The sequence below is a fragment of the Rhinolophus ferrumequinum genome, chromosome 8 (genome assembly GCF_004115265.2).
Source record: "Rhinolophus ferrumequinum isolate MPI-CBG mRhiFer1 chromosome 8, mRhiFer1_v1.p, whole genome shotgun sequence".
NCBI lineage: Eukaryota > Metazoa > Chordata > Mammalia > Chiroptera > Rhinolophidae > Rhinolophus > Rhinolophus ferrumequinum.
This window is the reverse complement of record NC_046291.1, coordinates 91154766-91182611: the sequence shown is the minus strand read 5'-3', so window position 1 is coordinate 91182611 and position 27846 is coordinate 91154766. Positions and strand designations below refer to the sequence as shown.

The 27846-nt window shown below is 49.7% G+C and overlaps 1 protein-coding gene across 2 annotated transcripts in view; it reads right to left on the bottom strand.

Moving 5' to 3' along the window:
* Nucleotides 1-7261, bottom strand: part of RALB (RAS like proto-oncogene B) — a 40087-nt gene extending 32826 nt beyond the window's left edge. The window contains exon 1 of one of the 2 annotated variants that reach the window (XM_033112577.1): nucleotides 7115-7261. The gene's annotated coding sequence lies outside the window, so the exon portion shown is untranslated. The remainder of the gene's footprint in view (nucleotides 1-7114) is intronic. The other variant, XM_033112578.1, reaches the window with a different exon arrangement.
* Nucleotides 7262-27846: the final 20585 nt, after the last annotated feature.

Here is a 27846-nt window from a genome sequence, read left to right as displayed (position 1 = left end):
TCTAAACATCAGCACTCCTCAGAGCTGTCTTACAGCCTTCTCCACTCTGTGTTTTCTCCTCAGTGATCTCATCCATTCCAGCAGCTTTATATGCAGCCCCTCAACTTTTCAAACGCAGCCCACCTCACTCTCCTGACCGCCAGACTGATACCCCTCTGCCTACTGCCACCTCTCCCCCATGGGTGTCTTGCAAGAATCTCACACTTAACATTCCCAAAATAGAACTTTTGATTCTTCCCCCCTTAAAATCTGCTCCTTCTCCACTAATCCCTAGTAGTTACTAAAGTAACTAGTCGTATCAAGGCATTACTAAAAGCCACACACCTGGGAGTCAACTTTCACTCCCCTTGCCTCTCCCCAACTCAGTTCATGCCCAACTCTGCTGATTGCATCTCTAAAATACGTTTCAGATCCATCCGCTTCTTCCTCTCCTCTGCCACCCTCATCCCGGCCACCAACCACTGAACAGCCACCTCCTGACTGACTTTTCAGCGCCACTGTAGCTTCTCTTCAATGTGTTCTCCACACCGCCCCTACTGTGAAATTTCTAAAACTGCCAATAAACGTGTGCTTAAAAACCTTGAATGGGTCACCATGAATAAAATCCAAACCCTCTGTTCACCATGACCCTAGCCAACCTTTCCCTAGCCAACTTTGTCTTCTTTCAGTTCCTGGAATACGCCAAGAGCTTTCCTACCTCGGATCCCTTTTACATGCTCTACTCTCTTTTTGAATTGCTTTTAGGAAGACAGGAAACACGGTACAGTCAAGAAACCAAAGAAAGACCCTTGTGGTTGCCTGGAGCAGAAAGAAAAAGGTGGAGTCTGATATGAGATGAAACTAGAGCGGAAAGAAAGGGCCAAGTCATTTAAGACCCAGTAGGCCAAGAAGTTTAGGGATTTTAGACTTTCTACTGAGAGCACCAGAAGGCCACTGAAGTGTTTCAATCAAGTAAGTGCAAGAATTAGACTTGCATGTTGAAAAGATCATTTGAACTACAGTGTGGAAAAACAGAGAGGCCAAGAGCAGGTGTGGGAGATGCAGCAGGCCAGGCCAGAGAAAATGGTAGCCTGAGCAGATGACAGTGGACATGAGGAAAGTGGCTCAATTTTAGACCTATTTAGGATGTTGCAATACTGTGATTTATAAGACATATATATTAGATCTTGCTCCACAGTTTCTGGTTCAGAGCTCCCCAAACCCTTGGAATTTCCTGAGTGAGAAGACCAATGGGAGTATCTTGTTACAGTATTTGGTCTCTCTTCCTCGGTTCTGGAAAATGCTTCAGAGCCATAAGGGTGAACTGGGTGTTTTGTTATTCGTAACAAGCCCCTTTCCACCACAGCTGGGTTTATGGTGTGATCAAACAATACAGTACATGTTTAAATTTTTTTTAAAAGTTTATTACAGTAAAGGACACATTGCATTAATCCCCCTCAGAATACTCCCCCTCACTTTGAACACACTTATCCCATCGTTCTTGCCACTTTCTGAAGCAGTTCTGGAAGTCCTCTTTTGTGAGTGTCGTTAGTTGCACTGTCGTGGCTGCCTCGATGTCCTGAATCATTTTGACTTTGGGGAAGAGCCAGAAGTCACATGGTGCCAGATTCTGTGAAAAAGTGAATGAGGACACACCACAATGTTTTTATTTGACAGAAATTGCTGTAACAGAAGTGATGTGTGACACGGAGCCTTTCTGTTGTGATCATAAAATACGGTGAATGCTGCTGCCGAGTACCATCCAATAGAAAGGCAAGGATCTTCAATATGGGAAGCAGTGCGTCGAACCTTAGTTAACAGTGTGTGACAAGTTTCAACTTGTTCGGTGCAGTCAGTTGGGTGTGAGCTACGGTTAAGAGATGTGTTTTAAAGTGTGCCATAAATCATCCTCTATCATGACAACGCTCCATGTCACACATCACTTCTGGTACGGCAATTTCTGTCAAATAAAAACACTATGGTGTGTCCTCATCCACCTCATTCACCGGATCTGGCACCGTGCGACTTCTGGCTCTTTCCCAAAGTCAAAATGATTCAGGACATCGAGGCAGCTACAACAGCACAACTAAAGATACTCATCAAAGAGGACTTCCAGAACTGCTTCAGAAATAAGTGTGTTCGAACCGAGGGGGAGTATTTTGAGGAAGATTAATGGTAATGTGTCTTTTACTGTAATAAACTTTTTCAATTTATACATTCACCATATTGTCTGATCACATCTCAAAAGCTAATGAGATGACTTTTGGAAAGCACCTAAGGATGGGGGCTGGTTGCTAGAGGAACCAGCCTTGAACAGAGGGTTGGAACTTTCAGTCCCACCCACTGGTTTCTGGGGAACAGAGAGGGGCTGGAGGTTGAATCCGTCACCAATGGCCAATGCTTTAATCAACAATGAAGTCTCCACAAAAACCCAAAAGGAGGATTTTGGAGAGCTTCCAGGTTGGGGAACCAGAACACTTCCACATGCCACCTTCTGGATCCCAAGCTCCACGAGGACAGAAGCTCCTTTGTTTGGTACATCACCCTATGTATCTCTTCATCTGGCTGTTGATTTGTATCCTTTAATATCCTTTGTAATAAATCGGTAATCCAGTAAGTAAATGGGTTTCCTGTGTTCAGTAAACTGCTTTAGCAAATGAAACAAATCCAAGGAGTTGTGGGAATCTCCAATCTATAGCCAGCTGGTCAGAAGCACAGATAACAACCTGGGCTTGCAACTGGCATCTGAAGTGCAGGGCAGCCTTGTGGGACTGAGCCCATGACGTGGGCAATCTGATGCTACCTCGGGGTTGACAGTGCCAGAATTTAGTTGAATCGTAGCACACCCAACTGGTATCCGAGAGATGCTTGGTGGTGTTGGGGAAACACTTCCCCCACCACACACACCACATTGGAATTGGGTGTAGAATCCTTTTAGAAAAAAAATTTTTTTAAATGATAGAACTTACTGAACAGATACAATTTGAGATATTTAAAAAAGGCTTAATATACAAGTATGAGTAGGGGTACCACGTTGGCTAAAATCCATTCCTAATAATAGGATCAGCTAATCCACAATAAATGACTGAACCAATCCTTTCGTTTTTATGGAGGGGGGGAGGAAGGAGGGCGATGATTGGAGAGGTAGGATGAAAGAAAAGAAAGATACTAGCTCATAAATTAGGGCAGCAAATGGGAAAGGGGCCAAAAAGAGGAGGAAAGGAAATCACATTGTGCTGACTTTTTCAGTCTGCCTAATGGCGACTCTACTGGGTCAGGATGAACAAAATAGATGCTCAGAAAATTTCATTATCTGAAGTTACAGTCTAACATGATTTATGAAATCTCTTGTTATAAATATTCTCAATTCAAAGGATATTTGTTACACGAAAATATTAGTCATAGAATTTTTAGAGATGGAAGGAAACTTAGAGGTCATTTATTCAGGCTTCAGGCTCAGGATTCCTCAACTCTTCTCTCTACCTACAGACACTTCGGAAAGGTTTCATCTAGAAGCTAAAAGAATAAAGCCCTTCTACCCAGATAATTAAAATGTGTCAGAGTTTCAAAAGGAAAATGAAGAAATAGCAAGACAAATAAATATTGTCCAAAGATTTAAAATAACTAGGGGCGGGCAGCAGGATCTAGGATTTTTCAGCTACTTTGCCAGTGAGTTTTATTTTTTAAAATACACAGATTAATGACTAATTTTAAGCTGTTCATCAAGGAGATCATTTTGGCAATAATTGTTACCAATTTGTTTTAGGATTAAAAAAAAAAACAACTCAGCTGTTCCATTTGGTGTAGGGACCAGCAAGATTTAAATTTCTAATTTCCAAAGCTACAGCATATTTGGCTAATTAATTATAGCATCTGACAATAAAGAACCAGAAGAAAGAACATGAAGTTTCAAGCATAATATTAAAAGTTTCTAGAATAGTAAAAACTCCAGTTGCATTTTGATCTCCTACAGTACATACTTTAGTAAGTTGATGAAACAAAGATTTTTCTCAATAATGTTGGGTCTAAACTTTAAAAAAGAAATTGTGGTAGTTGGCCTGTAAGAATGCCAATGGTCCTCAAGCTCTCCTCTTGTCGTCAGTCCCCTCCCACGTTGTTTGGTCTATGAGCTGGTAAAAGTGATGGTATGTCACTTCCAAGATGAGATACCAAGATACCACAGTTTCCACGTTGATTGTCCTCTTCCTTTCTCTCTCTCTCTCTCTCTCAGCATTTTGGAATTGCTGTGGTAACCACATACCATAATGTCTGGTATTGACACTCAGCTTCCACACTCTCTTCATCTTTCTTTCCACTCTCACATCTTGCCCACTGGTCCCTCTACTTTTGGAATATCTAAGAAGATGATATAGATATAGATATAGATACAGATGATATAGATAAACGATATAGATATAGATATAGGTAGATATAGATGATAGATATAGATATAGATATATCCACTCTTGTATTCCTAGGTACCAAAAGAACTGAGGACCTAAAGGTCAAATATTATCTCCAAGACCAGATACTTATCCGGTATTAGTTAGATCTGTGAGTCTGTGCCAAGCAGATCGCTGATGCTCAGTAACATTCGTTTCCCTCCTCTTCCTTACCCAGCCCACCCCCACTCCAGGTGAGTTCCATTTTCTGTGGTACTTCGCTCTCTTTGAGTCAGACTTCTCAACCACATGAACTCACTTTAAAAAATAAATCCAAGTGTCTTGCATATCTAAGAGCAGAGGCTGTTTGTTTAGAAGTACTTGGAGCCAATGAAAAGCAGGACTCTTGTACATCATCTTGAGAGAAGTTACATTGGAAACCTTAGAGTTCACCAAGATCTCTTCCAACACTGCAGTTCTAGGTTATTATATTATCTCCAAATTGAGCTTTCAAAAAAGGTTTCCAACAATGTTTCCAAATTCTACGACTGGATAAGAATTTAGTAACTGAATTCAAAGAGGTATTGTGGGATTGAGTGATGTGGCACAAAGGATTATCTCAACTCTGGTTTAAAAATTTCCAGTCTCAAGCCATCTTCAGCCAAGGCAAGAACCTTAAAGAATGAAGGCAAGTATTTAGAACTTTTCTACTTCTTCCACCTTCTACCAAGATCCATTTAGATCCCATTTAAGGCTCTAATTCGTGTTTTCCTGTCTTTGAGTGTTTAGGTCCCACATTCCCAAAAGATATCTAATAACTATACCCCCACTTCTTCCAGACAAAATCCTGGGAAAGGTTCTACTCCTCAGGCATAGGAAAATCTTGCTGAGATCTCAGACAAGAGTACCTACTTTTCCAATGAGAAATAGTGTGAACAGAAAAGGAAGGTGTCATGCGGGGCGGCCTACGGGGCGGCCTGCGGGGTCTCTGCTCCCACTCCCCACATAAGAACGCAGGATGTGGCTAGGCCAAAAAGGAACCCCCACGGAGCCATAGGTAGGGGAGTCATACCACTATGGTTTCACCGGAGGCTGGATTCACACGTGCGACCTGCTGTCCGCTTTTCTGCCAACCGACCGACTCCCCCTCCCCAAAGCAGCGGCAGTTATATCGGTGGCCAACTGGCTAACCCCAACCGGCTACAGCTGACGGTCAACTAGCCACAGCCGACGGTCATCTACTACCCGAGCCAGCACCCCTCCATGTAAGGCCGAGAGCCTGGAAACTGCTCTCCAGAGCTTTGTCCCCACAGAAGGAAAGACCCAAATGTGGCCAGAGGAAAGTCGACTCACTGACTCGACTAAAACCACAGAGGGGATGTGTACCCCTGGCCTCATTCCCACCCCTATCTCCATCCCACCCCCACCTCCATCCCACCCCCACTACCACAAAGAACGCCTTAAACATTCCTGGCTCCTTTAAGCCCACAAGTAGGATAAATATCACCTTTTTACAGCTGTGGATTCTGCAGCACAGAGAGGTGAAAAGTCATACTCAAGATAATCAAGTTTCAGAACCAGCATCAAACCTAGGTCTTCACACCCTGCCCTCCTGTTCTTCCCAATATTCAATGCTACCTTCCACAGCCGTCCCATTTCTGGAACTTCGATATTCTATTGGTTCCAGGTCTAAGAGACATGACCTTGTTTCGAGCTTTAACATCCAAGAACCTTACTGCTCTGCTTAGAACATGGGTCATTTATGCACCTGAAAGGTATGCTGTCCTCTCTGATAATCAGTGCCCACTATCCATCTCCAAAACTTAACAAAAAGAAATGAGGTTAGGAAACTAGGACAAAGCAGGAAGTTCACTGTTCTACAAGGGTTCAAATCAAGTCACAGATGGCTCAAATGAACAATCAGCCAAGCCTCTTCCATTGGCAATTCTAAATCAGCAACAACACAAGACCTTCTCCCCAGAAACTCAACGATAACAACATCAAAGTTACGTTTCCAGTATTCACCCAAAAATTAGCAAAGAGAGGGACACTTTTAAACAAGTAGTCTGGGCGCTGCTGCTACCTCTGCCACTAGCAGTTCTGAAACAACCGTGGATAACCTTATTTATATACCTATAAAAGGGCAAGAAGAGAGGTGCTGAACCCTGGTCCAGGCAAACAGTTCAAGTCCATGGTGATTCCTATTAGAAGCCACGTTCAGTGCTAGTATGTATCATAAGGAAATTGGGGGGAGGGGTCGCAAAGAAACAACTTTATGCTCATGTGCAAGACAGAACCAAAAACAGACCCAGCAACTCAGCAACTTTTGGAACACGTCCCCTGTTCAGTCCAAGTTTTTAAGGTACTAATAAGTTTTTGCAACACTTTAGCTTTTATCCTGCCCAGAGCGCCAACTAAGGGGCTGAGGAAGTGAACAGGAAGTGGAAGCAGAGGCCATTTGTGGGAAAAGGGAAGGAGCGGCGAAAAGGGAGAGGCTGGGGCGCCGCCCCCAGTTCCTCAGCTCCAGACCGGTCTGGGAGGCCCGGAGGCTTTCTCCCGGGTACCTCCCGGGGCCGCTGCTCCAGCGTCGCCCTCCGCCGGCCTCGCGGCGCGAGGTATTCGACCGCCGGCCACAGCCCAGAGCGGAGAGCGCGGGGTCAGACGGACACCAAGCTCAGGGCGACGCACCCCACTTCCCCAGCCCGCGCCCCACCCCGCTCCGAGGGCTCCTGCCCGCGCGCGGACATTCTTACCTGGGCTCCGTCCGGCGCAGCCTCGGCCGTCCGCAGCCGGCCCGCCGATCTTAAACCCGCCCCGCCCTCTCCTTTGCCTCCTCCAGGGGCCGGACCCCAGCAGTCCCCAGGCGATTTGTCATCGAGTAGTCTGGGCTAGCTTCCCCACCCCCGAGCGCGCCCCCGGCGTCGCCTAGGCAACCCCACCTCTCGAGAGCGCGCCCTCGCTTCCGTGCCTGTCCTGGGTGGCCACGCCCACTGAGAGCCTATTACCCAATCCGAAGCAGAATTTCCAAGCCTCAGGAGGCTGGGGAGAAGGCTTAACCAATGATAAGCCACCTCAGGCGGGAGGGGCGGGCTCGGCACGCCTACACCGCCCCCCTCCAGTGCCTACTTTCCACCGCCGGACGAGTTGCACGTGACCACTGCTGTAGTGGAGGAGCCAGGTCTGGGGTCCCTGGGCGTGGGCGGCGGAGGGCGCGTCCGTCGTGAATTTAGATGAGGGCGAGACCAAAGTAGTGGAAAGTAAAAGGGAAGGACTGACCTGAGACAGAAAAGCAAGGAAAATGACGATGCGGCGCGCGGGTGTCCAAGGGTTCAGGTGGCCCGTGGGACGCCGGCCAGGGTCTCCTGTGGCGCGACCTCCGCCTGCCGCCACTACTCGCTTGGCTAATGACGTCTCATTAGCAGCAGTGGAGTTACTTGATCAATTCTAGCAATAACTGGACCCAGATTACAAGGTCAAGAATTCTAACCCCAGCGGTAGCCTTGAGGCAGGAAGTGCAGTGGGCAAGCTCATGCCCGACAGGTTTTTCTCTCACAACCTGCCCCCCGCCGGCCATCGGCCTCCAAGGCACGGAAACTTTTCATTTTCTGTCCATATAGGGTTTGACCTCGGGTTGATTTTCCTAACTAACCTCCCCTTCCTAGAGCTGAATCCTCCCACCCCCCTCCGCCTTCTCAGGATTTTGGCCCATCTGACCCCTCCGCAAACCTCACAGCGGGACACAGTGTATTACAATTCCTTGTTTAAATATCCACCTCTATAATTTCTGGGGAAGGAAAGTAGTGCTTGTTCAATTTGATACTCACAGCAGCTAGCACCATGTAATTAATTCTTTCGTTGTTGATAAGTACACATTAGGATACATGTGTATTATATGAGAGGCTTTGTGCCTTGATTAGATTGCTATGTATAAGCAACTAACAGATCCAGGGCTTCCACCAACAGCTTTATCAAAAAGCACAGATTTAACTTAGTCTTAACAGGCTTAACAAAAAAAACATGTAACCAGGATATGCTAGTCTTAGTCTACAATCTTAAGTGTTCTGTTTTTACCCTTTTCATATACATTAAAGACTTTTATTGCACACTAATTATAGGACAGAAATTCTGCTAGTTACTAATAATATAAGGGAGAGAAGTAGGAGGAGGTTTCTCAAAAAGGAAGCTCTCTGGTATTTATAACCTAGAAGAGAATTCAGACCCAAGACTAAGGATTAAGTGCACAGGTTTGGAATCAGGAAGCATGGGTTCAAAGGAGGGCTCTATCATATAAATAGCAATTATCTTAATTAAGAAATTGCTTAACCTCTGCAGACCTCAGTCACCCCCTCCCCCCCAATAGTGGCACCTCCACACTGTAGGTCTGAAGATTTTTTTTTAATGGGGAATATTGGGAACAGTGTTTTTCCAGGACCCATCAGCTCCATGTCAAGTCGTTGTGTGTGTGTTGGGGGCGGGGGTCGAGCCTCACTGGCCCATGTGGGAACCGAACTGGCGACCTTGCTGTTATGAGCATGTGCTCTAACCACTGAGCAACTGACCACCCAGGTGTGAAGATTTAAATGAGATTACATGTAAAGCTCTCAGTGCAGTGCTAGGAACTTTGTGAGTGCTCAACAAATGTTAGCTTATATTGTGATTGCCACCAGAAACCAAGATGTACGCTCAAGCTTGTTAATCCAAACTAGAAGCTGCGTTTCCTTCCAAGGCCCATTTTATCTACAGGTGTGTGACAGTATCAGTGCAACCAATGCTGTGTGCAGCCTGGCAGAAAGGACCTGCTGTGCTGGTACCGTCTTATAAATGCAAGTTTAGACAGGAGAGCTGCCTGCAGCAGCCCCCCCAAGTGACACAAGCAGTTAACGGAGCAGGATCAGGGTCCTGGGCGCTGAGTAGGATTGAACCTCCTAGCTCCCTGTGAGGTTATGTGACTGGATCTAACCAATGACTTGTGAGTGGCAGTGACATACATCAGTTTTGGACTGGAGACTTTATTTACCATTGCAAGGCCCTCCAAAGCTCTGGTATGGCCACTGGGAATGTTTGGGGGTGTGGCTGCTCCATCAGCCTGGGACCCTACAATAAGCAACCCCTCCCTGCCCCCACCATCCTGTGATGGACATTTGGCATGATTGAGAAGCCTTTGTGGTTTGAAGGTACTAAGATTTGGAAGTTGTTTGTTACTGCCACATAGCTTAGCCTTCTCTGACTGATACAAGGCCCTGCAGTGTACCAAGCTGGGGACACAGTGGTGAACAACTCAGACAAGCACAGATAAGGAACCAGGAAACAGACAAGCAACTCGATACTTACAAATTGTGTCATTGCAAATTACCTGAGACTGGGTGGCCAAAAAGGCCTCTCTTAGGAGGTGACATTTAAGTTAGGACTTGAAGGATGAAAATAAACCAATCCTGGAAAAAGTTGGCAGTGAAGGGAGGGAGAGGAGAATATTTCCAGCGGAGTAATAAGCATGTGCCAACTCCTAAGACAGAAAAAAGTTAGGTACTCTTGAGAGTAGACAGGAGGTCTGGATGAAATGCCCAGTCATTACGAAAGTGAAGCCACCCAAGGGTGGGGAGAGAAGTGAGAGCCAGATTATGTGGGCGGGGACTTCTAGGTTATGATAAGGAGACTGGCATTTATTCCAAGTGTGAAGCGACTAGGGGCATTTGAGCCAGGATAGTGACATGCTTTGAGTTAGGTTTTAAAAAACCTAGGTTTTAAAAAGCCAGACCACTCTGGCTGTTTAAAGACCACTCTGGTGTGGCGAATGGCCTATAAGGGGTAGATGTGGAAATGGAGATTAGGAAGCTATTCCAGGGAGTCCAAGCAAAGTGGGGTCCACAGGACTAGAAGGGTAATCAGGCATAGGGAGATTGCAGAGTGAGGGGTGCAGAGGCAAGGCTGGAATTTGGGCACCCCCCCCAGGTGCTTTGATCCCAGAGAGGTGGGGACTCAGAAGCCAGGCAGGAATGGGGAAGGGTGCATAGAGGACAGCTGACCAATTTCCTAGAACATCAGCCAGCAGCCAGCATTAGAGACATGCTCCCATTAGCTGGCAGTATTATATAAATAGGTGGCATTGTTAGAAAGAGTCTGACAAGCCTCAGCATCCCTGTCGGCATTCAATAGTTGGTGACCACCTCAGTTAGAAAATAAAGGGGGCTGCCAATTTGTAGAGGGAAAAAGAAAGCCATTCTTGCCTCCCGAAGGTTACGGAAAGGATCTACTGTAAACAGCAACACTGGATGGAGTTCATCTTCAGTACTATGCCTATCTGTCTATTCTGTGCTTCTCCAGCCCTCAGTGTCCAAATGCTCTCTCCCCACTTCCTGCCATCTCATCCTATTCTCAGTAGTGGGGCTCAGACGCAGGAATAAGTGACTAATGACAGCTCAATGGATGCCCACTCCTTCCTGCCTGTTTTTATCATCCAGGTGATCAAAACCAAAAGTCCTAGACCAAGGGAAGTGCTTAGAGGAAGGAACCGAGAGCTTGCATTCGCACTGCTGGGACGGACTGATTTATCCCTCCTTCGGAAAAGGTGTTGAGAGCTTCTATTCCCTCATTACCGTCTTTCTATGTTTCTAATGCCCCAGCCAGCCTGTAGGAACTAACCAGATGTTCCTGGGAATTGCTCTGCTGGAGAGGCAGAGACCCAAGTAATTAGCTAGAGGAGGAGTTTTCATCTTCCAAAAGAAATTAATCTGCTTGGGAAACACATTAGAAAAAAAATGATTCTATTTTAAATTATGAATTCGCTGGCGTTATCTTTCTGCCATCGTAGTTTACAAAGAATTATCTCCCAGAAATGAAGTCAAGTCGTCTTGTCATTGAGTAATAAAAAGTCTTCATCATTACCGCTAATCCCCACTACCTGCCGGCACACGTTCGCCCCTTTCTTCCATCTGCGTGGAGACACGTGTGCCTTGCTTCCAAAGAGCACCGTAAACAGCTGCCCAGGATCTGACCTCCAGGTAACCAGATAAAAGCCCCCGCAGGGTGACAGCTGCAAAGCACTGATCGTGAGATAAAACAAGATTTGAGCATCTGGATTCTGTGTGCTGAGATCTCTCCAACATGAAATATTATCCAGTCTCCCACGAAGCCAGGCCTATCTGACAGAATGAAAAGACCCCGGGAGCCCCTCCCTGTCCCAGCTAATGTGTTCCCGGTCTCTTCCTAAGGTCTTCGTGCCAGCTGCTTCCGCCGTGGTGACTCCTGGGCTCCCTGGGGACCCACCCAGGGAAGGGTGGTTCTCACTGTGTTTGCATCTCACCCATCCAGTGCACGCTGATGACACCCCGCCAGATCTAGGTGTTCCCTTATCTGCAAATGCATATGACCCACGGAGTCAGCCAGTTCTGGGCAGACAGACAGACAAAGAGGGATGAGGAAACTGTTGGCTGAATCCCTCCATGTCTGGCTCAGTTAGACATTTGCCATTTGCTCTCATGACCCCTCACTCAGTCCCTCAGCTGCTATTCCTCACTTGACAGCTGAGGACCCTGGGCCTCAGGGGCCAACAGGTCACAGAGGACAAGGAAGGAGAGCCCGAGGTCAGACTCAGGCCTGGCTCACCCTGGACCTTGGCCGTGTGCAGCTAGATCATTCCTGTGACCTCTGTGGGGGTCCAGTGCTCTCCAAGCCCTTTACTCACCTCCACCTCCAGTGCTTAAGGCTGGTTCCAGCTCTCCAGGGTGGGGGGCGGGGCTGCATTTCAGCCCTTCTCTGTCCCCTCTCTCCCCCTCCCCAAGCCCAAGCCCCTCTTACCCATCGCTGCCCCAGCAGCTGGGGAGGGGCAGTGCCCTCCTGGGCCTGAGGCTGGCCCCCAGCCAACCCCCATGCAGCCTCTGTCACTGCCCCCACCACCCACAAAGGTCAAACCCTTCCCCAGTGATTTTTTTTTATTAGCAACACTTTTTAAAATGTTTTCTTTTTTAATGGACAGCTTCATCTCTTCCCTTGCGTCTACTCCCAAGAGCAGGGCCAGGCCAAAGGGTTGAGGGTCTGAGGAATATGGGGTGGCCCATGGGGAATAAGGAGCCCCTGAGCAGGGACACCCTTGCTTTGAAAAGAAAGCAACACTTATCTGCAGTCACACCCCAACCCAGAGTTCCTCTTCCTGAAGCAAGTCCAGCAAAATATTAAGATGCAGTTCTCTGGGGTGGGTGTCAGGAACAATTCCCCTTCCTGGAATACGTTTTTCTGTAGAGTTTTAATTCTTTACAATGGCCAAGAGGAAATTTGGCAAACAGGAACAAAAATAGCAGCAATGAGGTTAATGTAGCCCCAGGGATAGGAAAGTTGCATTCTCTGCAGGTCCCCACGGAGGCCAGGCCCCCACTGGGAAAGCTCCAGAAGAATGGGATGGCTAGGGTCACAGTCCTGCATGGGGGAGGGGGTGCGCATGAGACCTCCTTCCACAGCTTGTGCAGGTGACACATCCATCCTTGGCACACAGGGTCGTAAACCACAGGAAACAATTTCCTGTCCAGGTAGTTGAGCAGAGCCAGACGCAGGGCCTCAGGGAGTTGAGCAGAGCCGGACGCAGGGCCTCAGGGAGTTGAGCAGAGCAGGACGCAGGGCCTCAGGTCGTTGAGCAGAGCCGGACGCAGGGCCTCAGGGAGTTGAGCAGAGCCGGACGCAGGGCCTCAGGTAGTTGAGCAGAGCCGGACGCAGGGCCTCAGGTCGTTGAGCAGAGCCGGACGCAGGGCCTCAGGGAGTTGAGCAGAGCCGGACGCAGGCAGGGCCTCAGGTCGTTGAGCAGAGCCGGACGCAGGGCCTCAGGGAGTTGAGCAGAGCCGGACGCAGGGCCTCAGGGAGTTGAGCAGAGCCGGATGCAGGGCCTCAGGTCGTTGAGCAGAGCCGGACGCAGGGCCTCAGGTCGTTGAGCAGAGCCGGACGCAGGGCCTCAGGTAGTTGAGCAGAGCCGGACGCAGGGCCTCAGGGAGTTGAGCAGAGCCGGACGCAGGCAGGGCCTCAGGTCGTTGAGCAGAGCCGGACGCAGGGCCTCAGGGAGTTGAGCAGAGCCAGACGCAGGGCCTCAGGGAGTTGAGCAGAGCCGGACGCAGGGCCTCAGGGAGTTGAGCAGAGCCGGACGCAGGGCCTCAGGTCGTTGAGCAGAGCCGGACGCAGGCAGGGCCTCAGGTCATTGAGCAGAGCCGGACGCAGGGCCTCAGGGAGTTGAGCAGAGCCGGACGCAGGGCCTCAGGTCGTTGAGCAGAGCCGGACGCAGGGCCTCAGGTCGTTGAGCAGAGCCGGACGCAGGGCCTCAGGGCGTTGAGCAGAGCCGGACGCAGGGCCTCAGGTCGTTGAGCAGAGCCGGACGCAGGGCCTCAGGTCGTTGAGCAGAGCCGGACGCAGGGCCTCATCAGCCCTGCGGTACAATGAAAGGGCCGACTGGCCAGAGGTCAGATCCTGCTCTCTGCCCCTCTGCCTGCCTTCACCTAACACGTAGGAGAGGCCCAGAGTTCAGAAGTCCCCAGGAATGTGTTTGGGGCAGGCGAGGAAGGCCATGGGGAACCTCTCAACTGAAACCGGGGTCCTCCCCGCCCTTAGCAGTTCAGGCTGGCACCATGCCAGGTCCTGTGCCAAGCATTTAACAATGTCAGCTTGGCCTCCTTCATTGCCGCATAGTCTAAGAGAGAGGTGTGATTTCCTATTTATAGATAGGTCATTCAGGTTGAGAAGCCAACCAGGCCTCAAACAAGGTGTGCCTGAAAACAAAATCCACTCTATCCTAGTCTCTACTGCCTTCACTTCCACAACTGCAAGGCTGTGTGACCTTGGACTAGTCATCTCCCCTCCCTGGACCTTGGTTTTCTCCGTACAGTGATAGTCTTAAATCGACACAGAGCACCTGCTATGGGCAGGAGCTGTGCCCGGCATCAGCTGTCAGGGAAGAGTGCGTGCCTCCCAGGTCCTGTGCTCTAACCCTTCAAGGTGAAGGCTACACCTTTGGCAGAGTCAGCTCAGCCCCTGACTCGAGGTTCCTCAGGGCTCCTGGCCCCCAGTGTTCCTGATGCCATCTCTTCACAGCCTGCAGCCATCTCCAGAAATTTCCTTGGAGGAGTGGCTGGTGTCCAAAGGGCAAGGCTAGAAAATTTCCTCCCAGATCACCTGATGCTGAAACACGGGAGATCGGGCCCTTTGGTTAACCAGAAGTCTTATCTGATGGCTCTTGTCAGCTGCTCACATTTAAATATGAATTCCTGTCATCCTTCCTACAGCTGAGATGTGATACATCCAAGTACCTGCCTGCTACAGTGTTTGGCCAATAGTAAGCCTCAATAGGGACGGACGGACGGACGGATGGATGGATGGATGGATGGATGGATGGACGGATGGACGGACGTATGGACAGATGCATGGATGGATGGACGCATGGATGGTTGAGGAAGTGTGATTAAGAGGCTCACGGATGGAGTGCCATTCACAAACGGGTGGGTGCCCTGATGAAGTTGGTGTGAGGTGGTGGACATAGGACAGCGTACTTGGCAGGCAGAGGGCTGTGTTGGGGGTCTCAGGAATATTGGCAGGAGATGGGGTAGGTGCGTGCAGAGAACCGCACGCCAAATCTGGGAGACAGTGCTGGTCTCCCGAGGCAGTATCAGGCACACACCCACTGTACACCTGGAATCAGGGTCTCTGCTGTCTACCTGCTCAGCTCACCTGGGGAGTGGCTTGACCCACGGCCTCATTGTGTGTCTCAACAGAGTTGTGACAGGCTGGGCTCGGGCTGTGATGACCACTGTGGCAGGCCTGGCTCTGCCTGAGGCCAGCAGACCCCTACCTGGGACACCCAGAACTTCTACCCACCTGCCCCTCGGCAGACAGAGCCCCAAGATTAGTATGCTTGCCACATCAAATACAGATGCAATAGTGGGGACATACTTATACTACAAATCACTCATTGTCTTGAAATTCAAATGTAACTGGCACCTTGTATTTTTATTTGCAACATCTGACAATTCTACCCAAGTCCAGGGAGCTCTAGGTGGAAAAACTCAGTGGCCTGCACCCACCAACACTGTCACAGCGCCAGCGTGGCAGGCCGGAGAACTGGCTCCCAGACAGAGGGACTCTCCCCCAAGGCATGCAAGATGGTGTGTGGCAACACTACCCCCGGGGGAAAGGGTGGAGGAAGGTGCACCTCCTGGCCCAGCTCCTCATGACCCCACAGCCCTGCTCCTTCCCCCTCACTCCCTACGGCCCTTCTAAGGAATCCCACCCAGCCTGGACCCATTCATTCCCTCGGGGCATAATGACTGAGCACCTCTTAGGGGCTGGGTGCCCATGGTGGATCAGCCATGGTCTCCGGCCTTATCTAATCCCACCTCCTCCTCTACGAAGCCTTCTCGACTCAGGCCTCTGATACGTTTGTATATTTTCACCACCAATTACATGGCTCTGTGTATTCTGTCGTCTTGTGGGTATGAGGACGCCCCACTGTAACCATAAGACCCCAGTGGATTAAGCGCCTGATGATACACACCGCTCGTCACAGTGGAACCAGCTGTCACCCAGAACATAAAGGTGATTTAAATCCTGGCTGCCACATCCTAGCTGAGCCAGGTCATGTCTCTGAGCCTCAGTTTCCTCGTCTGCAAGGAGTGAGCTAGCTCACAGAGGTTGATGGAGGGACTGAACAATACAGTGCAACGGGCTTGGTGCCCTTCTGGCCTGTAGGAGCCTCTGGGTCCACATCCATTTCCTTTGTTTTGAGTTAATTATTATTAATTTCTTAAAGATCTAATTGGCTTTGTTAAGTGATTCATGAATCAGGCAGCATCTATTTAGCAACTAGAACGGCTCTCCTATTATTTTAATTGTGGGAAAATACACATAAAATTCAGTATCACAACCATTTTTAAGTGGACAGTTCACTGGCACTAAATATATTCACCGTGTGCAGCCATCACCACCACCCATCCCCAGAACTCTTCATCTTCCCCAACTGAAACTCTGTCCCCATTAAACACTACCTGTCTGGTTCCCCCTCCCCCAGCCGGACAATCACCCTTCTACTTACTATCTCTGAATGTGATTACTCCAGGTGCCTCATGGGAGTGGAATCACACAGCATTTGTCCTTTCATGACTGGTTTCCTTCACTGAGCAAGGTTCATCCTTCTAGCATGTGGCAGAATTTCCTTCCTTTCTAAGGCTGAATCATGTACCATTTCTAGACCACATTTTGTTTATCCAGTCATTGACGGCCACTTGGGTTGCTTCTACCTTTTGGCCACTGTGAGTAATGCTGCGACGGACATGGGTGAACAAGTATCTCTGAGATCCTGTTTTCAAATCTTTTGGGTCTATACCCACAAGTGGGATTGCTGGGGCAAGTGGCAGCTCCATTTTTTGAGGAAACTCCATACTGTTTTCCACTGTGGCTGTACTATTTTAGATTGCTGCCAACAGTGCAAAGTGTTCCAATTTCTCCACATCTTCATCCACACTTATTTTTCAATGTTAGCCACGCTAAAGGTATCCTCATATCCTAAGGGTATGAGCTGGTCATCTCCATTTCTAGACCCTGCTCTCAGCAGGCAATCCATGGGTGTCTGACCTGTGAACAGGAATCTATCCTGAGCTTTCTCCCCTGGTCCTTAGGCTCCCTGGGAGGTAAACAGGTGGTTTCTCTCCCCGTGGGGGACCTCAGGACTGGGGATCCTGGGGATTATTCAAAGCTTGGGCCACCTCAGCCCACCCTAATAGAGAGCAGGCACAGGACACAGGCTTCTCACCAGCAGCTAATCATAGCTCTTGTGGTTTTCTCTGCCGGTACACATAGCTGACACGCCCCGTCGGCCCCAACAGCGCCAAGGACAAACACAGCCCTATGACCGATAGGGGTCGGGGTCCTGTGGCTGCTGCTTCCTTTCCAGTTTCCAGCACTGACTCCGTTTCTGTGCCCAGTAGAAAGGCCTACCCTCTTCCCCTGGGGCCTGGCTCTCATTGCCCAACCCAAAGGCAGAGACGGTGGCAGCCTGAAATCCCACTGTGAGGGCACTGTCCCCAATACTCGCCTTGTGCCTGGAAGCTGACCTCTCCCTGACTCAGCCACACACACAATAGAAGTCACAATGAAGGAGGCCAGGACAAGGGAATGGTAAGTTCTGATGGAAAGAAGGCCTGGAAATATCCAGAACAAGGCTGGGAAGGGCAGGCCTGTGCATATCTGCTGTTTCTCCCATCAAGAGGGATGCTTTAGCGTGGCTTTGGAGCCAAGAGACCTGGGTTCAAATGGCAACTCCATCAGTATATGCTGTGTGACCTTGGGCAGCCCCTTCATCTCTCTGAGCTTCTTCTATCACATGAGGATGATCACACCTGAATCCCAGGGTCACCATGCAGCTCTGTAGGACAATGTAGGTCCCACTCACTGTACCCACCCGACTGCCACTATTTAATGCAGAAACTCTCCTCCTTCCATCCGTACCCTGCCGCTGCTGAAATCTCACACAAATTTCGACCATTGGTTGGAGGAACAAAACATGAGATTAAAGGATAACAGCCTTCCTTTTCTGACAGGAGTTGGCTTGTTCTCAAGGAGGGAAAAAAAGCCCTCCTGTACAGCACCACCTCCATGCCATCCTTTCTTTGTGTTTGGGCTTCTAGGGAAACAGCAGTCTGATGGCGGTTTCCTTCCAGGATCCCCCCAGCCACCCAGAAATTCCCCAACAGCTGCCAAGCTCAGTGATAAGAAAAGTGAGCAATTTCCAGAAAGAGATCAGCACGTTTCAGATGTGGAACAGAGGCCACGACTCTCCTGTGCCCCACCCCCCGCCACCCTCCACACTGTCACAAGTCACCTGGGCCACACTCCCATGAGCACTGTGACCTGGAATGCACTGAGAAGGAGTGAGGCACGGGCCAGATAAACTCTGACGACGGCTGAGATGGCCATGTCCTCACTGCGTGCCGGGGGTGGGGGTGGGGGCCAAGTACTGGGCACTCACTGTATACCTGGGACTTGGAGACGCAGAGATTCCGGCATTCCATAAGCAGTCACGTAACAATTATTACTGAGTACAAACCGGGCATTGTGCTTGGTATTAGGACACAAGAGTGAGCAAAGCAGGCCCTCATGGGGTGCAGGGATGGGAGCCCAGAGAAGGGTGAGGCTGTCTTTGCCTACCCTCCCCCCACCCCGTCCTCTCCCCACTTCTCTGTGCTGGTCTTCAAAGCTCTGGACCCTCTGCTCACTTGAAACTGCCTCAGCTGAGGGAGCAGTGGAAACAGCGGGAAACCAAACAGAAGAGCCAAGTCTGTGAAGGACAACCCGCCCAGCAAAGACAGTCAAGGTGTTCAGTGTAACATTTGATAACTATGAATGCAAGGATGAGGGAACGCACGGGGAAGTGAAACCAGGGGTCCGAGGGAAGGCCCGTCCATCTCCCTTATGCAGGTCAACTTCAAGACAACTCCAAATAGCAAATCCAAAATTCCCACCGTTTGTTTATTCCAGGAAGGGCCACGTGACTCTGCAGGGGGCAGAGAAGCGCGGACCAGGGTCTCTGACTAAGCCTGAGTCAGGGCCACCTACGCTCAGATACCCCTGGGGTTGGCACCCTCCGTCCACTCCCCACCCTCCAGGGGCTGCCTCTCCCAACCCACTCCACAGTAATCAAGACGGGTGTTTCCCCGTCAACACCTTCAGTGACGTCCCCGCCTCAGGATAGAGTCCAAGGTGCTCAGCCACTGTAAGGCCAAGGCCGCTAGCCTCCTCCCTGGCTGATCTCCTCCCCGGCTTCCACCGGTCATTTCACTCCCCCTGCCCTAGTGCCTTCCCTTACTCCTACTCCCCTAGTGTTCTCGGCTGTCTGCACTTGTCCTTTACACTCAGTCCAGTAGTGGGGTTTCCGAGAAGCCTTCCCTGCTGGCCCAGCCCCTCCCCGAGAGGCGAGACGCACCCCCTCCCAGCCTCCTTCCACCTGAGGGACCAGAGACTGCATCTCATGTCTGTATCCCCATGCCTGGTATAGAAAGGAAAAGGAGTGAAGCATTTATTGAGTACCTACGGTGTGCTTTCATAAAGGTCCTCAAATAATGTTCACAACAAATCCATAATATGGTATTGTCCTATTTGACAGCTAAGAAAGAGGCCTCAGAGGAAGAGAGGAAGGACTTCAGAGCAAAGAGTCATCACAGTAGAGTGAAACAGGCAGCCAGATGCATCCTGAGAGGTGGAGCTTTAAAAATGAAGAGGACTCTGGCAAACACAAATGAAGGAGAGAGAGAAGGAGAAGGAGGGCATTCAAGGCAGGGGTACGAAAGAAACAAAAGCCCAAAGCAAGGAAGCCCCAGAGGTGAGTGCCAACGCTAAACAAGACTCTAACAGAGGAATCTGGGATACTTTTACAACTATCCATCGGGAGCAGAAAGCGGAATGACGGGAAGAGCCCCTGGTCTGCCTTGGAAACAGGGAAGTTTCTGAGCAGGGATGGGGAGCGTTTGCAAGGGGAAACCTTTGCTGACAGCCTCCACGTCGAAAGCCCACCCCAGGAGGGGGAGGGGCCTGTAAGAGACCCTGAAATCTCCGCCTCCAGAAACGGCTCTGGGAAGCAACTCACCGTCAACACCCTTCTATGACTCCCCTCTCCTCCTCCCAGGAGCCCTCTATGCTGAGGACTCCTTCGCTCCGCTCCCTCAGTCCCACTCTGTCAGTGTTCCTTAGGGAAATGTCGTGTGGGGGTGTGTGTATGTGTGTGTGTGTGTACCCATTTGCCTCCTTCTCTGAGATCCACCCGAGATCTGCACACAGCTCTGGCTCCCACAAAGCTGGGCTCCCTAACTGACTACAGCAAAAGCCCCCAGAACCCACCAGTCAGTGGGGAGCGGAAGCCTTGCTGAGTCTGCAGAACCACACAGAAATCACCAGGGAAACGAGGACCAGTGACTGATAAGGGCCACCTGTCTTGCACTGCCTGCCAAACCCACCTGAAGGAAACGGCCCCAATAGACAGAGGGATGGTTACAATTTGGGAGGGTGCACCTCCAACTCACCAGAGGGGGGAGGTGTCCCTGCACTGGCCTCCCCGGTTCCAAGTCAGCTCGGGGCTCTGTGCCCCAGACTCTGAGTCTGTAAAGAGGCCAGGCAGAAAGCTCACCACTGCCTCTGCGCAAGGCTCTTCCAGGCCTGGCTCTGGCCCTGGTTGACCCCTCAGCGCTTGTGCTGACCATGTGATATGGCCCTTGGAACTGCCTGTGGGCTGAATGGGGACTGTTACTCGGTGTGCAAGAAAAGTGGGTCTGGGGGAACTTAGGGAGGAGATGCAGCCGCCTGGATGGCCCCTCGCCCTGGATGCACCCTCACTGCATTTGGGAAGGACTGGACTCAGAGAAAGCCTGCAGGGGCCACCTTACTTGGCGGCAGCCAGCACTGAGCTGCAGACACAACACACAATCTGGGGTCTTCTGTCTCACAAGTGATTCAAGATTTGCCCAAACCACGGCTCAGACAGATTTCCCCTGAAGCCCCACATTAATTGGGTCTTGGATTCTATACCCCACACTGCCGAGGTGGAGCTCCTGCATGTCCCACAAGGGCTTGGGTGTGGAGGCCGTGACCCCACAGCCGAAGCTGTAATACACCTGGGCTGCACCTGCCTAGCTTGGGAAGGCAGCTCTGGAGCTGTGCCCGAGGTGCCGAGGGTGGCAGGCTTCCACGCTCAGGGCGGCCCTGCAGGACGGGCTCTTAGCCAGCCACCCGGTGGCCGCTAATGAGCGGATGTGTTCCGGGTTGTCTGCCCAGAGGGGCAGCTGCGCCTGGGCTGCGAGAGCTGAGGCCGCCTGGGGCTCTGCAGCCTCTGCCCTCCCTGTGATGGCCAGGGCCAACCTGGCCCTGACAGCTGCTTGTCCCATCAGCTCCAGCCAAGCAGAGGAGGGCAAAGCCACCTGCTGGCCTCCCTTCTCCATCTCCCTCTTCAATCTTCCTTGGAAGAAAGAAGTTGATCAAGGATCTTAGTTATGTATTACCACATCAAGCTTGGAGCACAGCAGGTGCCCAATAAAGCTCCTTTCTCCTCGGTTGGTATGGGAGGTGTGTGCTGATGTTTGAAGCCGGACTACAGACTGTCTGCGCTCCGGCTCTGCTGTTCTCTATGTCTGAGCTGAGCCAGTCACTGACCGCTCTGAGCCTCGGGGTCCTCATGTGCAAATATGTGCATAGTGATAATACCTACTTCTCAGCCTGGCTGTAACAGTGCCTGGCTCACAGTATACGCCAAACGGGTGTTCAATATTATTTTTCTTCAGAGATGAATCCAGCTGTGTTCAAATGAGGGGTTGGGACAAAATAAAACCTCGAATCTAATTTTAGGGGGTGGGCCCCCTGGGTCTCCACCCTGACCACTGCCCCCACCCTCTCATGTGCCATTGAGAAACAGGGTCCCTGGATCTGAGAAACAACAGACAATCCCAGCTGTTAGCCCCACCCCCACCTCCTGTGGAACTCTGCAGGAAGTGCCACTGTCACACGGTGGGGGTCAGTTTTTAGCATAGACCCAAACAATAAGTAACTCTTCCTACCAAAGAGGTAATAAAAATCACACTCCCTGCTCCAAAGCTGAATACAAAACGCAGATCTTGACAGGTAAGAAGGCAGCTTCAGGAAGACCTCTTTCTAAGCTGAGAAAGAAAGGGATCAGATTGGTGAGGGAGTATTGCAGCTGGCAGCCAGCATTCCCCAGACTGTCCAAGGGAATCAGTGGATAAAGATTAAAGACAGCAAGAGGCTGTAATACAAACCATCTTTCTAATCAGGAGAGCGGCTAACAGTCATGGAGGGGCTTTCCATACGCCAGCACTGATCCTAACTTCCCAAGCCTGCACTCAGCCAGGCCCGCAGCCCTCAGGGGGAGTTCTAGCATCACCCATTTGACAGTAAAAGAAAACGGAGGTGCAGTGACTGAGCTGTTTGACTAAGAGCTCGCAGCAAGTAAGCAGCAGAGGTGGGATCCAGAGCAGGGCTGCCACGCAGAAAACCCAGGCTTTAACTCACAACTCTGCACCCTAAACAGAAGTGAGAAGCCAGCCCCAAGAGTACCAGACCCTGTTCTCTGCACCACATCTCATTTGGTCCCCATGTTCAGGTGGGAGGAACCAAGGAAAGAAATGTACTGGTGATAACATCGAGACTTCTACACTAAAAGATTAGGACAACACGGCAGCTACCGCAGAACCCTGCTCATAGAAGTACTAAAATCTGCTAGTTAGATTTGCGCTACCCATCAGAGAAACTCTCCGACCCAGGTCTCAAGACAAGGAGAAAAACCAGCTGCTCAGGAGTGTGTCACCCCCCTCACCGCCCTGTCGCCTGGCCACTGGCCTCACCCGACTTGCTACTTGGTGGCTGTGATGGGTGAGCAGGGCCACAGGGCAGCCTCATGCTCTGGGAGGGGCAAAGTCCCCTCCGGCCATCTTTCCAAAATTCCACGCCCAGCACCACCTACATTCGTACATCAGAAAGGGGGTTCTCATCCACTCACCTCTCTCTTCACCCAAGGTCAATCCCCACATTTCTGTAATGGTTGGAAATTGGTTATTTAGGAAATAATTCTTTCAAAACAACTTCTAACCAGCTGTTTGGCAGAAATCCTCCAGGCTTTCTCCTTGATGAGTGTCCAAGCCGAGTGTTAGTACGGACGTGATTCTCATTCCCTGCACTATTGTGAAGACGAGGGCTGTGCAGTGCAGGGACGCCTGGGTTCAAATCCGGGCTCTGTGAGCCTGTCTCCTCCCTGTAATGAGGGCAACCTCCCGCCCCATACACCATGCTAAATAAACTGTAGCTCTTCCTTCTGTATCACTGCCATTGTCATTATTCTATTGAATGCCAAAAACTGTTTTCTTGCCTCACCCTGCTGAAGCCCAAAAGGGGAAAACTGGGCCCTCTATTTACTTCTAAATGTGTCCCTAGTTTTTTGTTAATTAAAAAAAATTCCTCAGTGTTCTTTGTACCTCCACTCCCTACACACTCCAATACCGCCTAACCTCACCATATAATTTATGACATTCCCCTTTGCTGATACATCTGTTGTTATGTACGAATGGTCATAAACCATTTTTACGGAGTTTTCAAATCACTCATTTAGAAACTATAAAGTAAAATCTTCTTGTTCAACCCTCCGTTCTGTAAAAGCACTCAGAGTTCAAGAAATTACCCATCTTAATGGGGAAATCTGGTAATGGTGCATTAGCAATAGAAATTCTTTATGTGAACAGTATTTCACCAACTAAAGGCTCCTAAGATAAGGACAGGAAGTTTATCGCTGTTTGGGGCAATTAGGAAAGAACCTCAGCATGATAAATAATTTTTATGTTCTTACAAGAGAAAAATCTAAGCTCAGCAGGAACCACACAGAATTTCATTTTCTTTCTTGGACAGGAAGCTGCTACAAGAAAGGGATTTCTAGGTCTAGGTTTTAATCCTATAATGTAACTACAGCTTCAAAGGTTGATTATCAGTTTAGATTCAGCTGATGCGTGTTGAGAAAGCGTTCCAGGTCTCTGAGACCAGCCGTCTCACCTGCTTTCAAACAACTTCCGGAGAAGGGCACCAGACAAAGATTTAGTTCTAGACTTAGACCCGGCTTGTGGTTTCGTCGCATGAGTCAGCAGCAAAGTAACTTCCTAGCTCTGATGTACGTAGGAGGTGAGCTCTGCACCAGACACTCTCGTGTAGGACCTCCCGTAGTGGCACAGGGCACGTGATGGGGACAGAAACACAGACTGTCAGGCTAAAGGCTTTTCAGGGGCCATCAGGTGTGGGTTCTGAAACCTGGCTGCACACTGGAATCATCTGGGAGTTTTGAAAATATTTGGATTCCGGGCCAGGCACTCTGATGTGGCTAGTCTGGGTTGAGGCCCAGGGTCTGCGGTGTTTAGCCAGCAGTGCTGCATTTGAAGACCCCTGACCCACACAGCCCCTTTAATCTATAAAGCAGAACTGGGCCCAAGGGGGACAGTGCCAGTCACTGGGTTCCTTATTTTAGTTATGTTTTAAGTTCTCCTTCAGTTATAACCCATCAGACTCTAATACAGATCTGATGGTGGCCCCACTTCCCTCCTTGCCAGGCATTCTCTCCAGCAGCCGAACATGGTGAGAGAGAAGAGGAGTGGAGGGGAGGGCGTACATACTCAGATGTTGATGATCTCCTAAATGTGCCAGGACCTGTATGTCCATTACCTCACCTCTATCCCATGAAGCAGATATTATTATCCCCATTTACAGATGAGAAAACCTAGTCTCAGAAAGGCCGAGGCATTTGGTCAAGGACACAAAGCTGGTTAAATGACAGTGCTGGGCTTTGAACCCAGGTGGTCCCTTCTTTTGCTCCTGCTTAAACACACCAGGGGCCCAGCACTGGTCCACTTCAGAGTCCGTTACAGCCAGTAGCAGAGCCTGCTCCCCTGATCACCCAGCTGGCCCAATCTTCACCCTATGGCTTATTTCCAAAGCTGCTTTTTTCTAGTATTTAGTTGACTCTTAACTGGTTTCAGCCCAGTGACCTCTGGTTTGTTCTCTGGCTCTTCGAGGGTTGTTCAGTGTTTTGTGCTTGTGCCCTTTGGCTGTAGAACAGTCACCAGTTCTTGGGGACAGCACGTGCTGTCTAGGGCCTAGCACGTGCGGGCTCCTAGGACACAGCCTGGCTACCACGGGTGAGTGATGCATGGATGGCTCCAAACGTGTTTGTGGGCACCTGAGGCTCTCCGAGTTATGTCTGTCCATAAAGGCATCTGCCCGGACTCACAAATCGGTGCCTACCCCTGAGGCCGCAAGGGGTCTGGGGTTTTAAGGAATAGAAAGAAGCTGGTTTGGCCACAGGAACACAGGAAGCGGTGAGATGAGGCCAGAAAGATGGGCCAACCAAGGCCTTGAAGGGCAAGGTAAGGCCTCTGGATTTTGTCCTGAGAAATGAGAAGCCACTGCAGACCTGACACAGGCAGTGTCGAGCTCCTGTGGCCCCTTTGTCCCCATGTTGAGCTGTCTCCTGCACTGCCAGACTGACAGACAGCCCCTTCGGGGCAAGAGCCCCATGCCGTTCATGGGGAAACTCCAGGGCCGGGCTGTAATGACATGCAGCGGCGTTTAATTTATGTTTATTTGTTTTTGTTTGTTAATGTTTGCCACTTTGCACTAGTCAATAAAAGACTGAAAGGCAACTCGGAGTGAAATTAGAATGAAAATTTTCCAAATGTCTGTTTCTGCCCCAGGAAAGACATCATTCATCCACATCACACCATCTCGGAATTTACGGCAAATCCAGAGAGCAGGACTGAGGATTTCCTTTGTGCAATAAAAAAATCTTTTGCTGAGTTAATTAATAGTGCAAACAAGAATTGGGAAGAAAGCTTACATTACACATGCAAACTGCTCAAAATATTTTAGTAGTGCTGATTTAAACACAAACAAGTGCTGCTTGATTGCCTACCATTTGTTTAACAATATTCCACAATTCAGGACACTTCCCACCCATATCACAAAAAACCTAGTTTGAATGAGTAATATTTAACTATATTTGAATGCCTAAAATTAAATTATCCTCGTGCTCAGTTAATGGACTCATCGCATTTGCCAGTTATTGTGACTGACTCCAGATAAACCGCTGACCCCACACATGCACTCACACACGTCAAGACCAGTGCTAGTTTTTAGTTGACTTTTAATCTCATGCAGCCCTATACTTGAAGTCCACCTTTGATTTTAGCCTTTTTACTTCGTTAACGTTAACTCTTCACTTTTGTGGAGTTTTCCAGAACAAAAGCACTTGGCCAGGTGCCGTCAGTAGAGGCAAATTCACACCCCAACTTGTCGTGGCACCGACCCCATTTCGGCAAAGAACACACAAGAAAATTAATCAATCTCTAAAAACACTAGGCTTTTATGTATCAAGGATCTTTAGAATATTCATTCCTTCAACCCAGCAATTCAATGTCTGGGAATTAGATAATCATCTGAATGAGAAAGAAGCTATGTGTCGTAAGTGTTCCTCAGCTCAGAAAAGACCAGAAACAGCCCCCACACACAGCGAGCGGATGGGTGAGTAAAGCACTGGACAACGCTGTGATGTAATAATGTGTGGCCATTAAAGATGCTCACACACGTTTATGGGGATCTGCAATGTGTTGTTATGGTATTTCATCCCATGGAAGACACCTATAAGACATACCACAAGGAAAGAAAAAACACCCAGATGGGTTATCCAATATGAGGCCACTAGGTAAAGCTGGACCCTAAAGGGTCATTCCCTCCGTGTAAGGGGAATGACAAACACGCACAGGCAACAATCGTCTCAGCCTTGGCCGTTGGTACAGGGAGGGAACAAAATTGCCTGGAGAATGTGAACAAATCTGTACTCACACAGGTTGGAGCCTGAATTTGCCCTACAGACAGAGTCTGAAACCGCCTCAAGCAAGTGCTGTCACTGAATTTAAATCGCATGTAAAGTCCTCTCAAATTGGCAGTACCCCCAGGTGACTGTCAGAAGTACACACAAACCCCCTTTGGAAGAGCTGGATTTCAACACAGGCTGGCAGTGCCTGTAAAGCACCATCCTTTGTGCAGTGCAAGATGCAGAGAAGCTAAAATGTGAGAACAAGCAAGCAAATCTTAGAATTAACGTTAAGCAAAAAAGCGGAGTAAAATGGTATGTGACAATGACATGCCTTTGGAGCGGTGACCAACTGGAAGAAGCTGCATTACAATGTTAAGTGATTTTCTGTAGGTGGCAAGACTAAAGGTTTTTTTTCTTTAAATGATTGCATTTACCAGATTGTCAAGTGAGCGTGTATTTAGTGACCATACTGGAAACAGGAGAAATAGAACGGGGTGACATAAGTCGCCTAATCTACTGCCACCAGGGACACTAGGTAAGATGGTCAGGAAGGGCATCGTGGAGGTGACAGCTGACCTGAGAAGGGGCCGCTTGGGACAAACTGTAGGAACTGTTCACTGCTGCACTGCCCTGAGGGCAGGGCCCGGGACACAGGGCAGATGCTTGACACAAGTTTGTTAATACAAGAATTAAGGAAATGCTGCTAAGCCTCAACGGGTCCCAACCAGAGTCTGGCTCTTCAGCGGGGCCATCCACCCTGGCCTGAGCTGGTGAACGGGCCAGGACGCCGGTGAACCAACGGCAGGGCCCAGTAGAAAGGGCGCAGCTGCAGCCTGAGCAGAACACCATGGCCATGGTGTTGGGCCTCATTCCACCAATTGTCCCATCTGTGAAATGAGGCGAGTGCCGGTGTCACCACAGCCTCTCTGTTAGCGTCAGATGACACGATGCTTTGAAATATTGAGCCCAGGGTGCACGGGGGGCTGGCACGCTCCAGGAAGTCCTCGTTCGAGCCCAGTGACACCCCCCCGGCAAACTCGAGACCTACTGGCTTTAGACAAACTGCTTTGTCTCCCGAAGCTGACTTGTTCCACTGCTCGGCACAGGGCAAAGATGCCA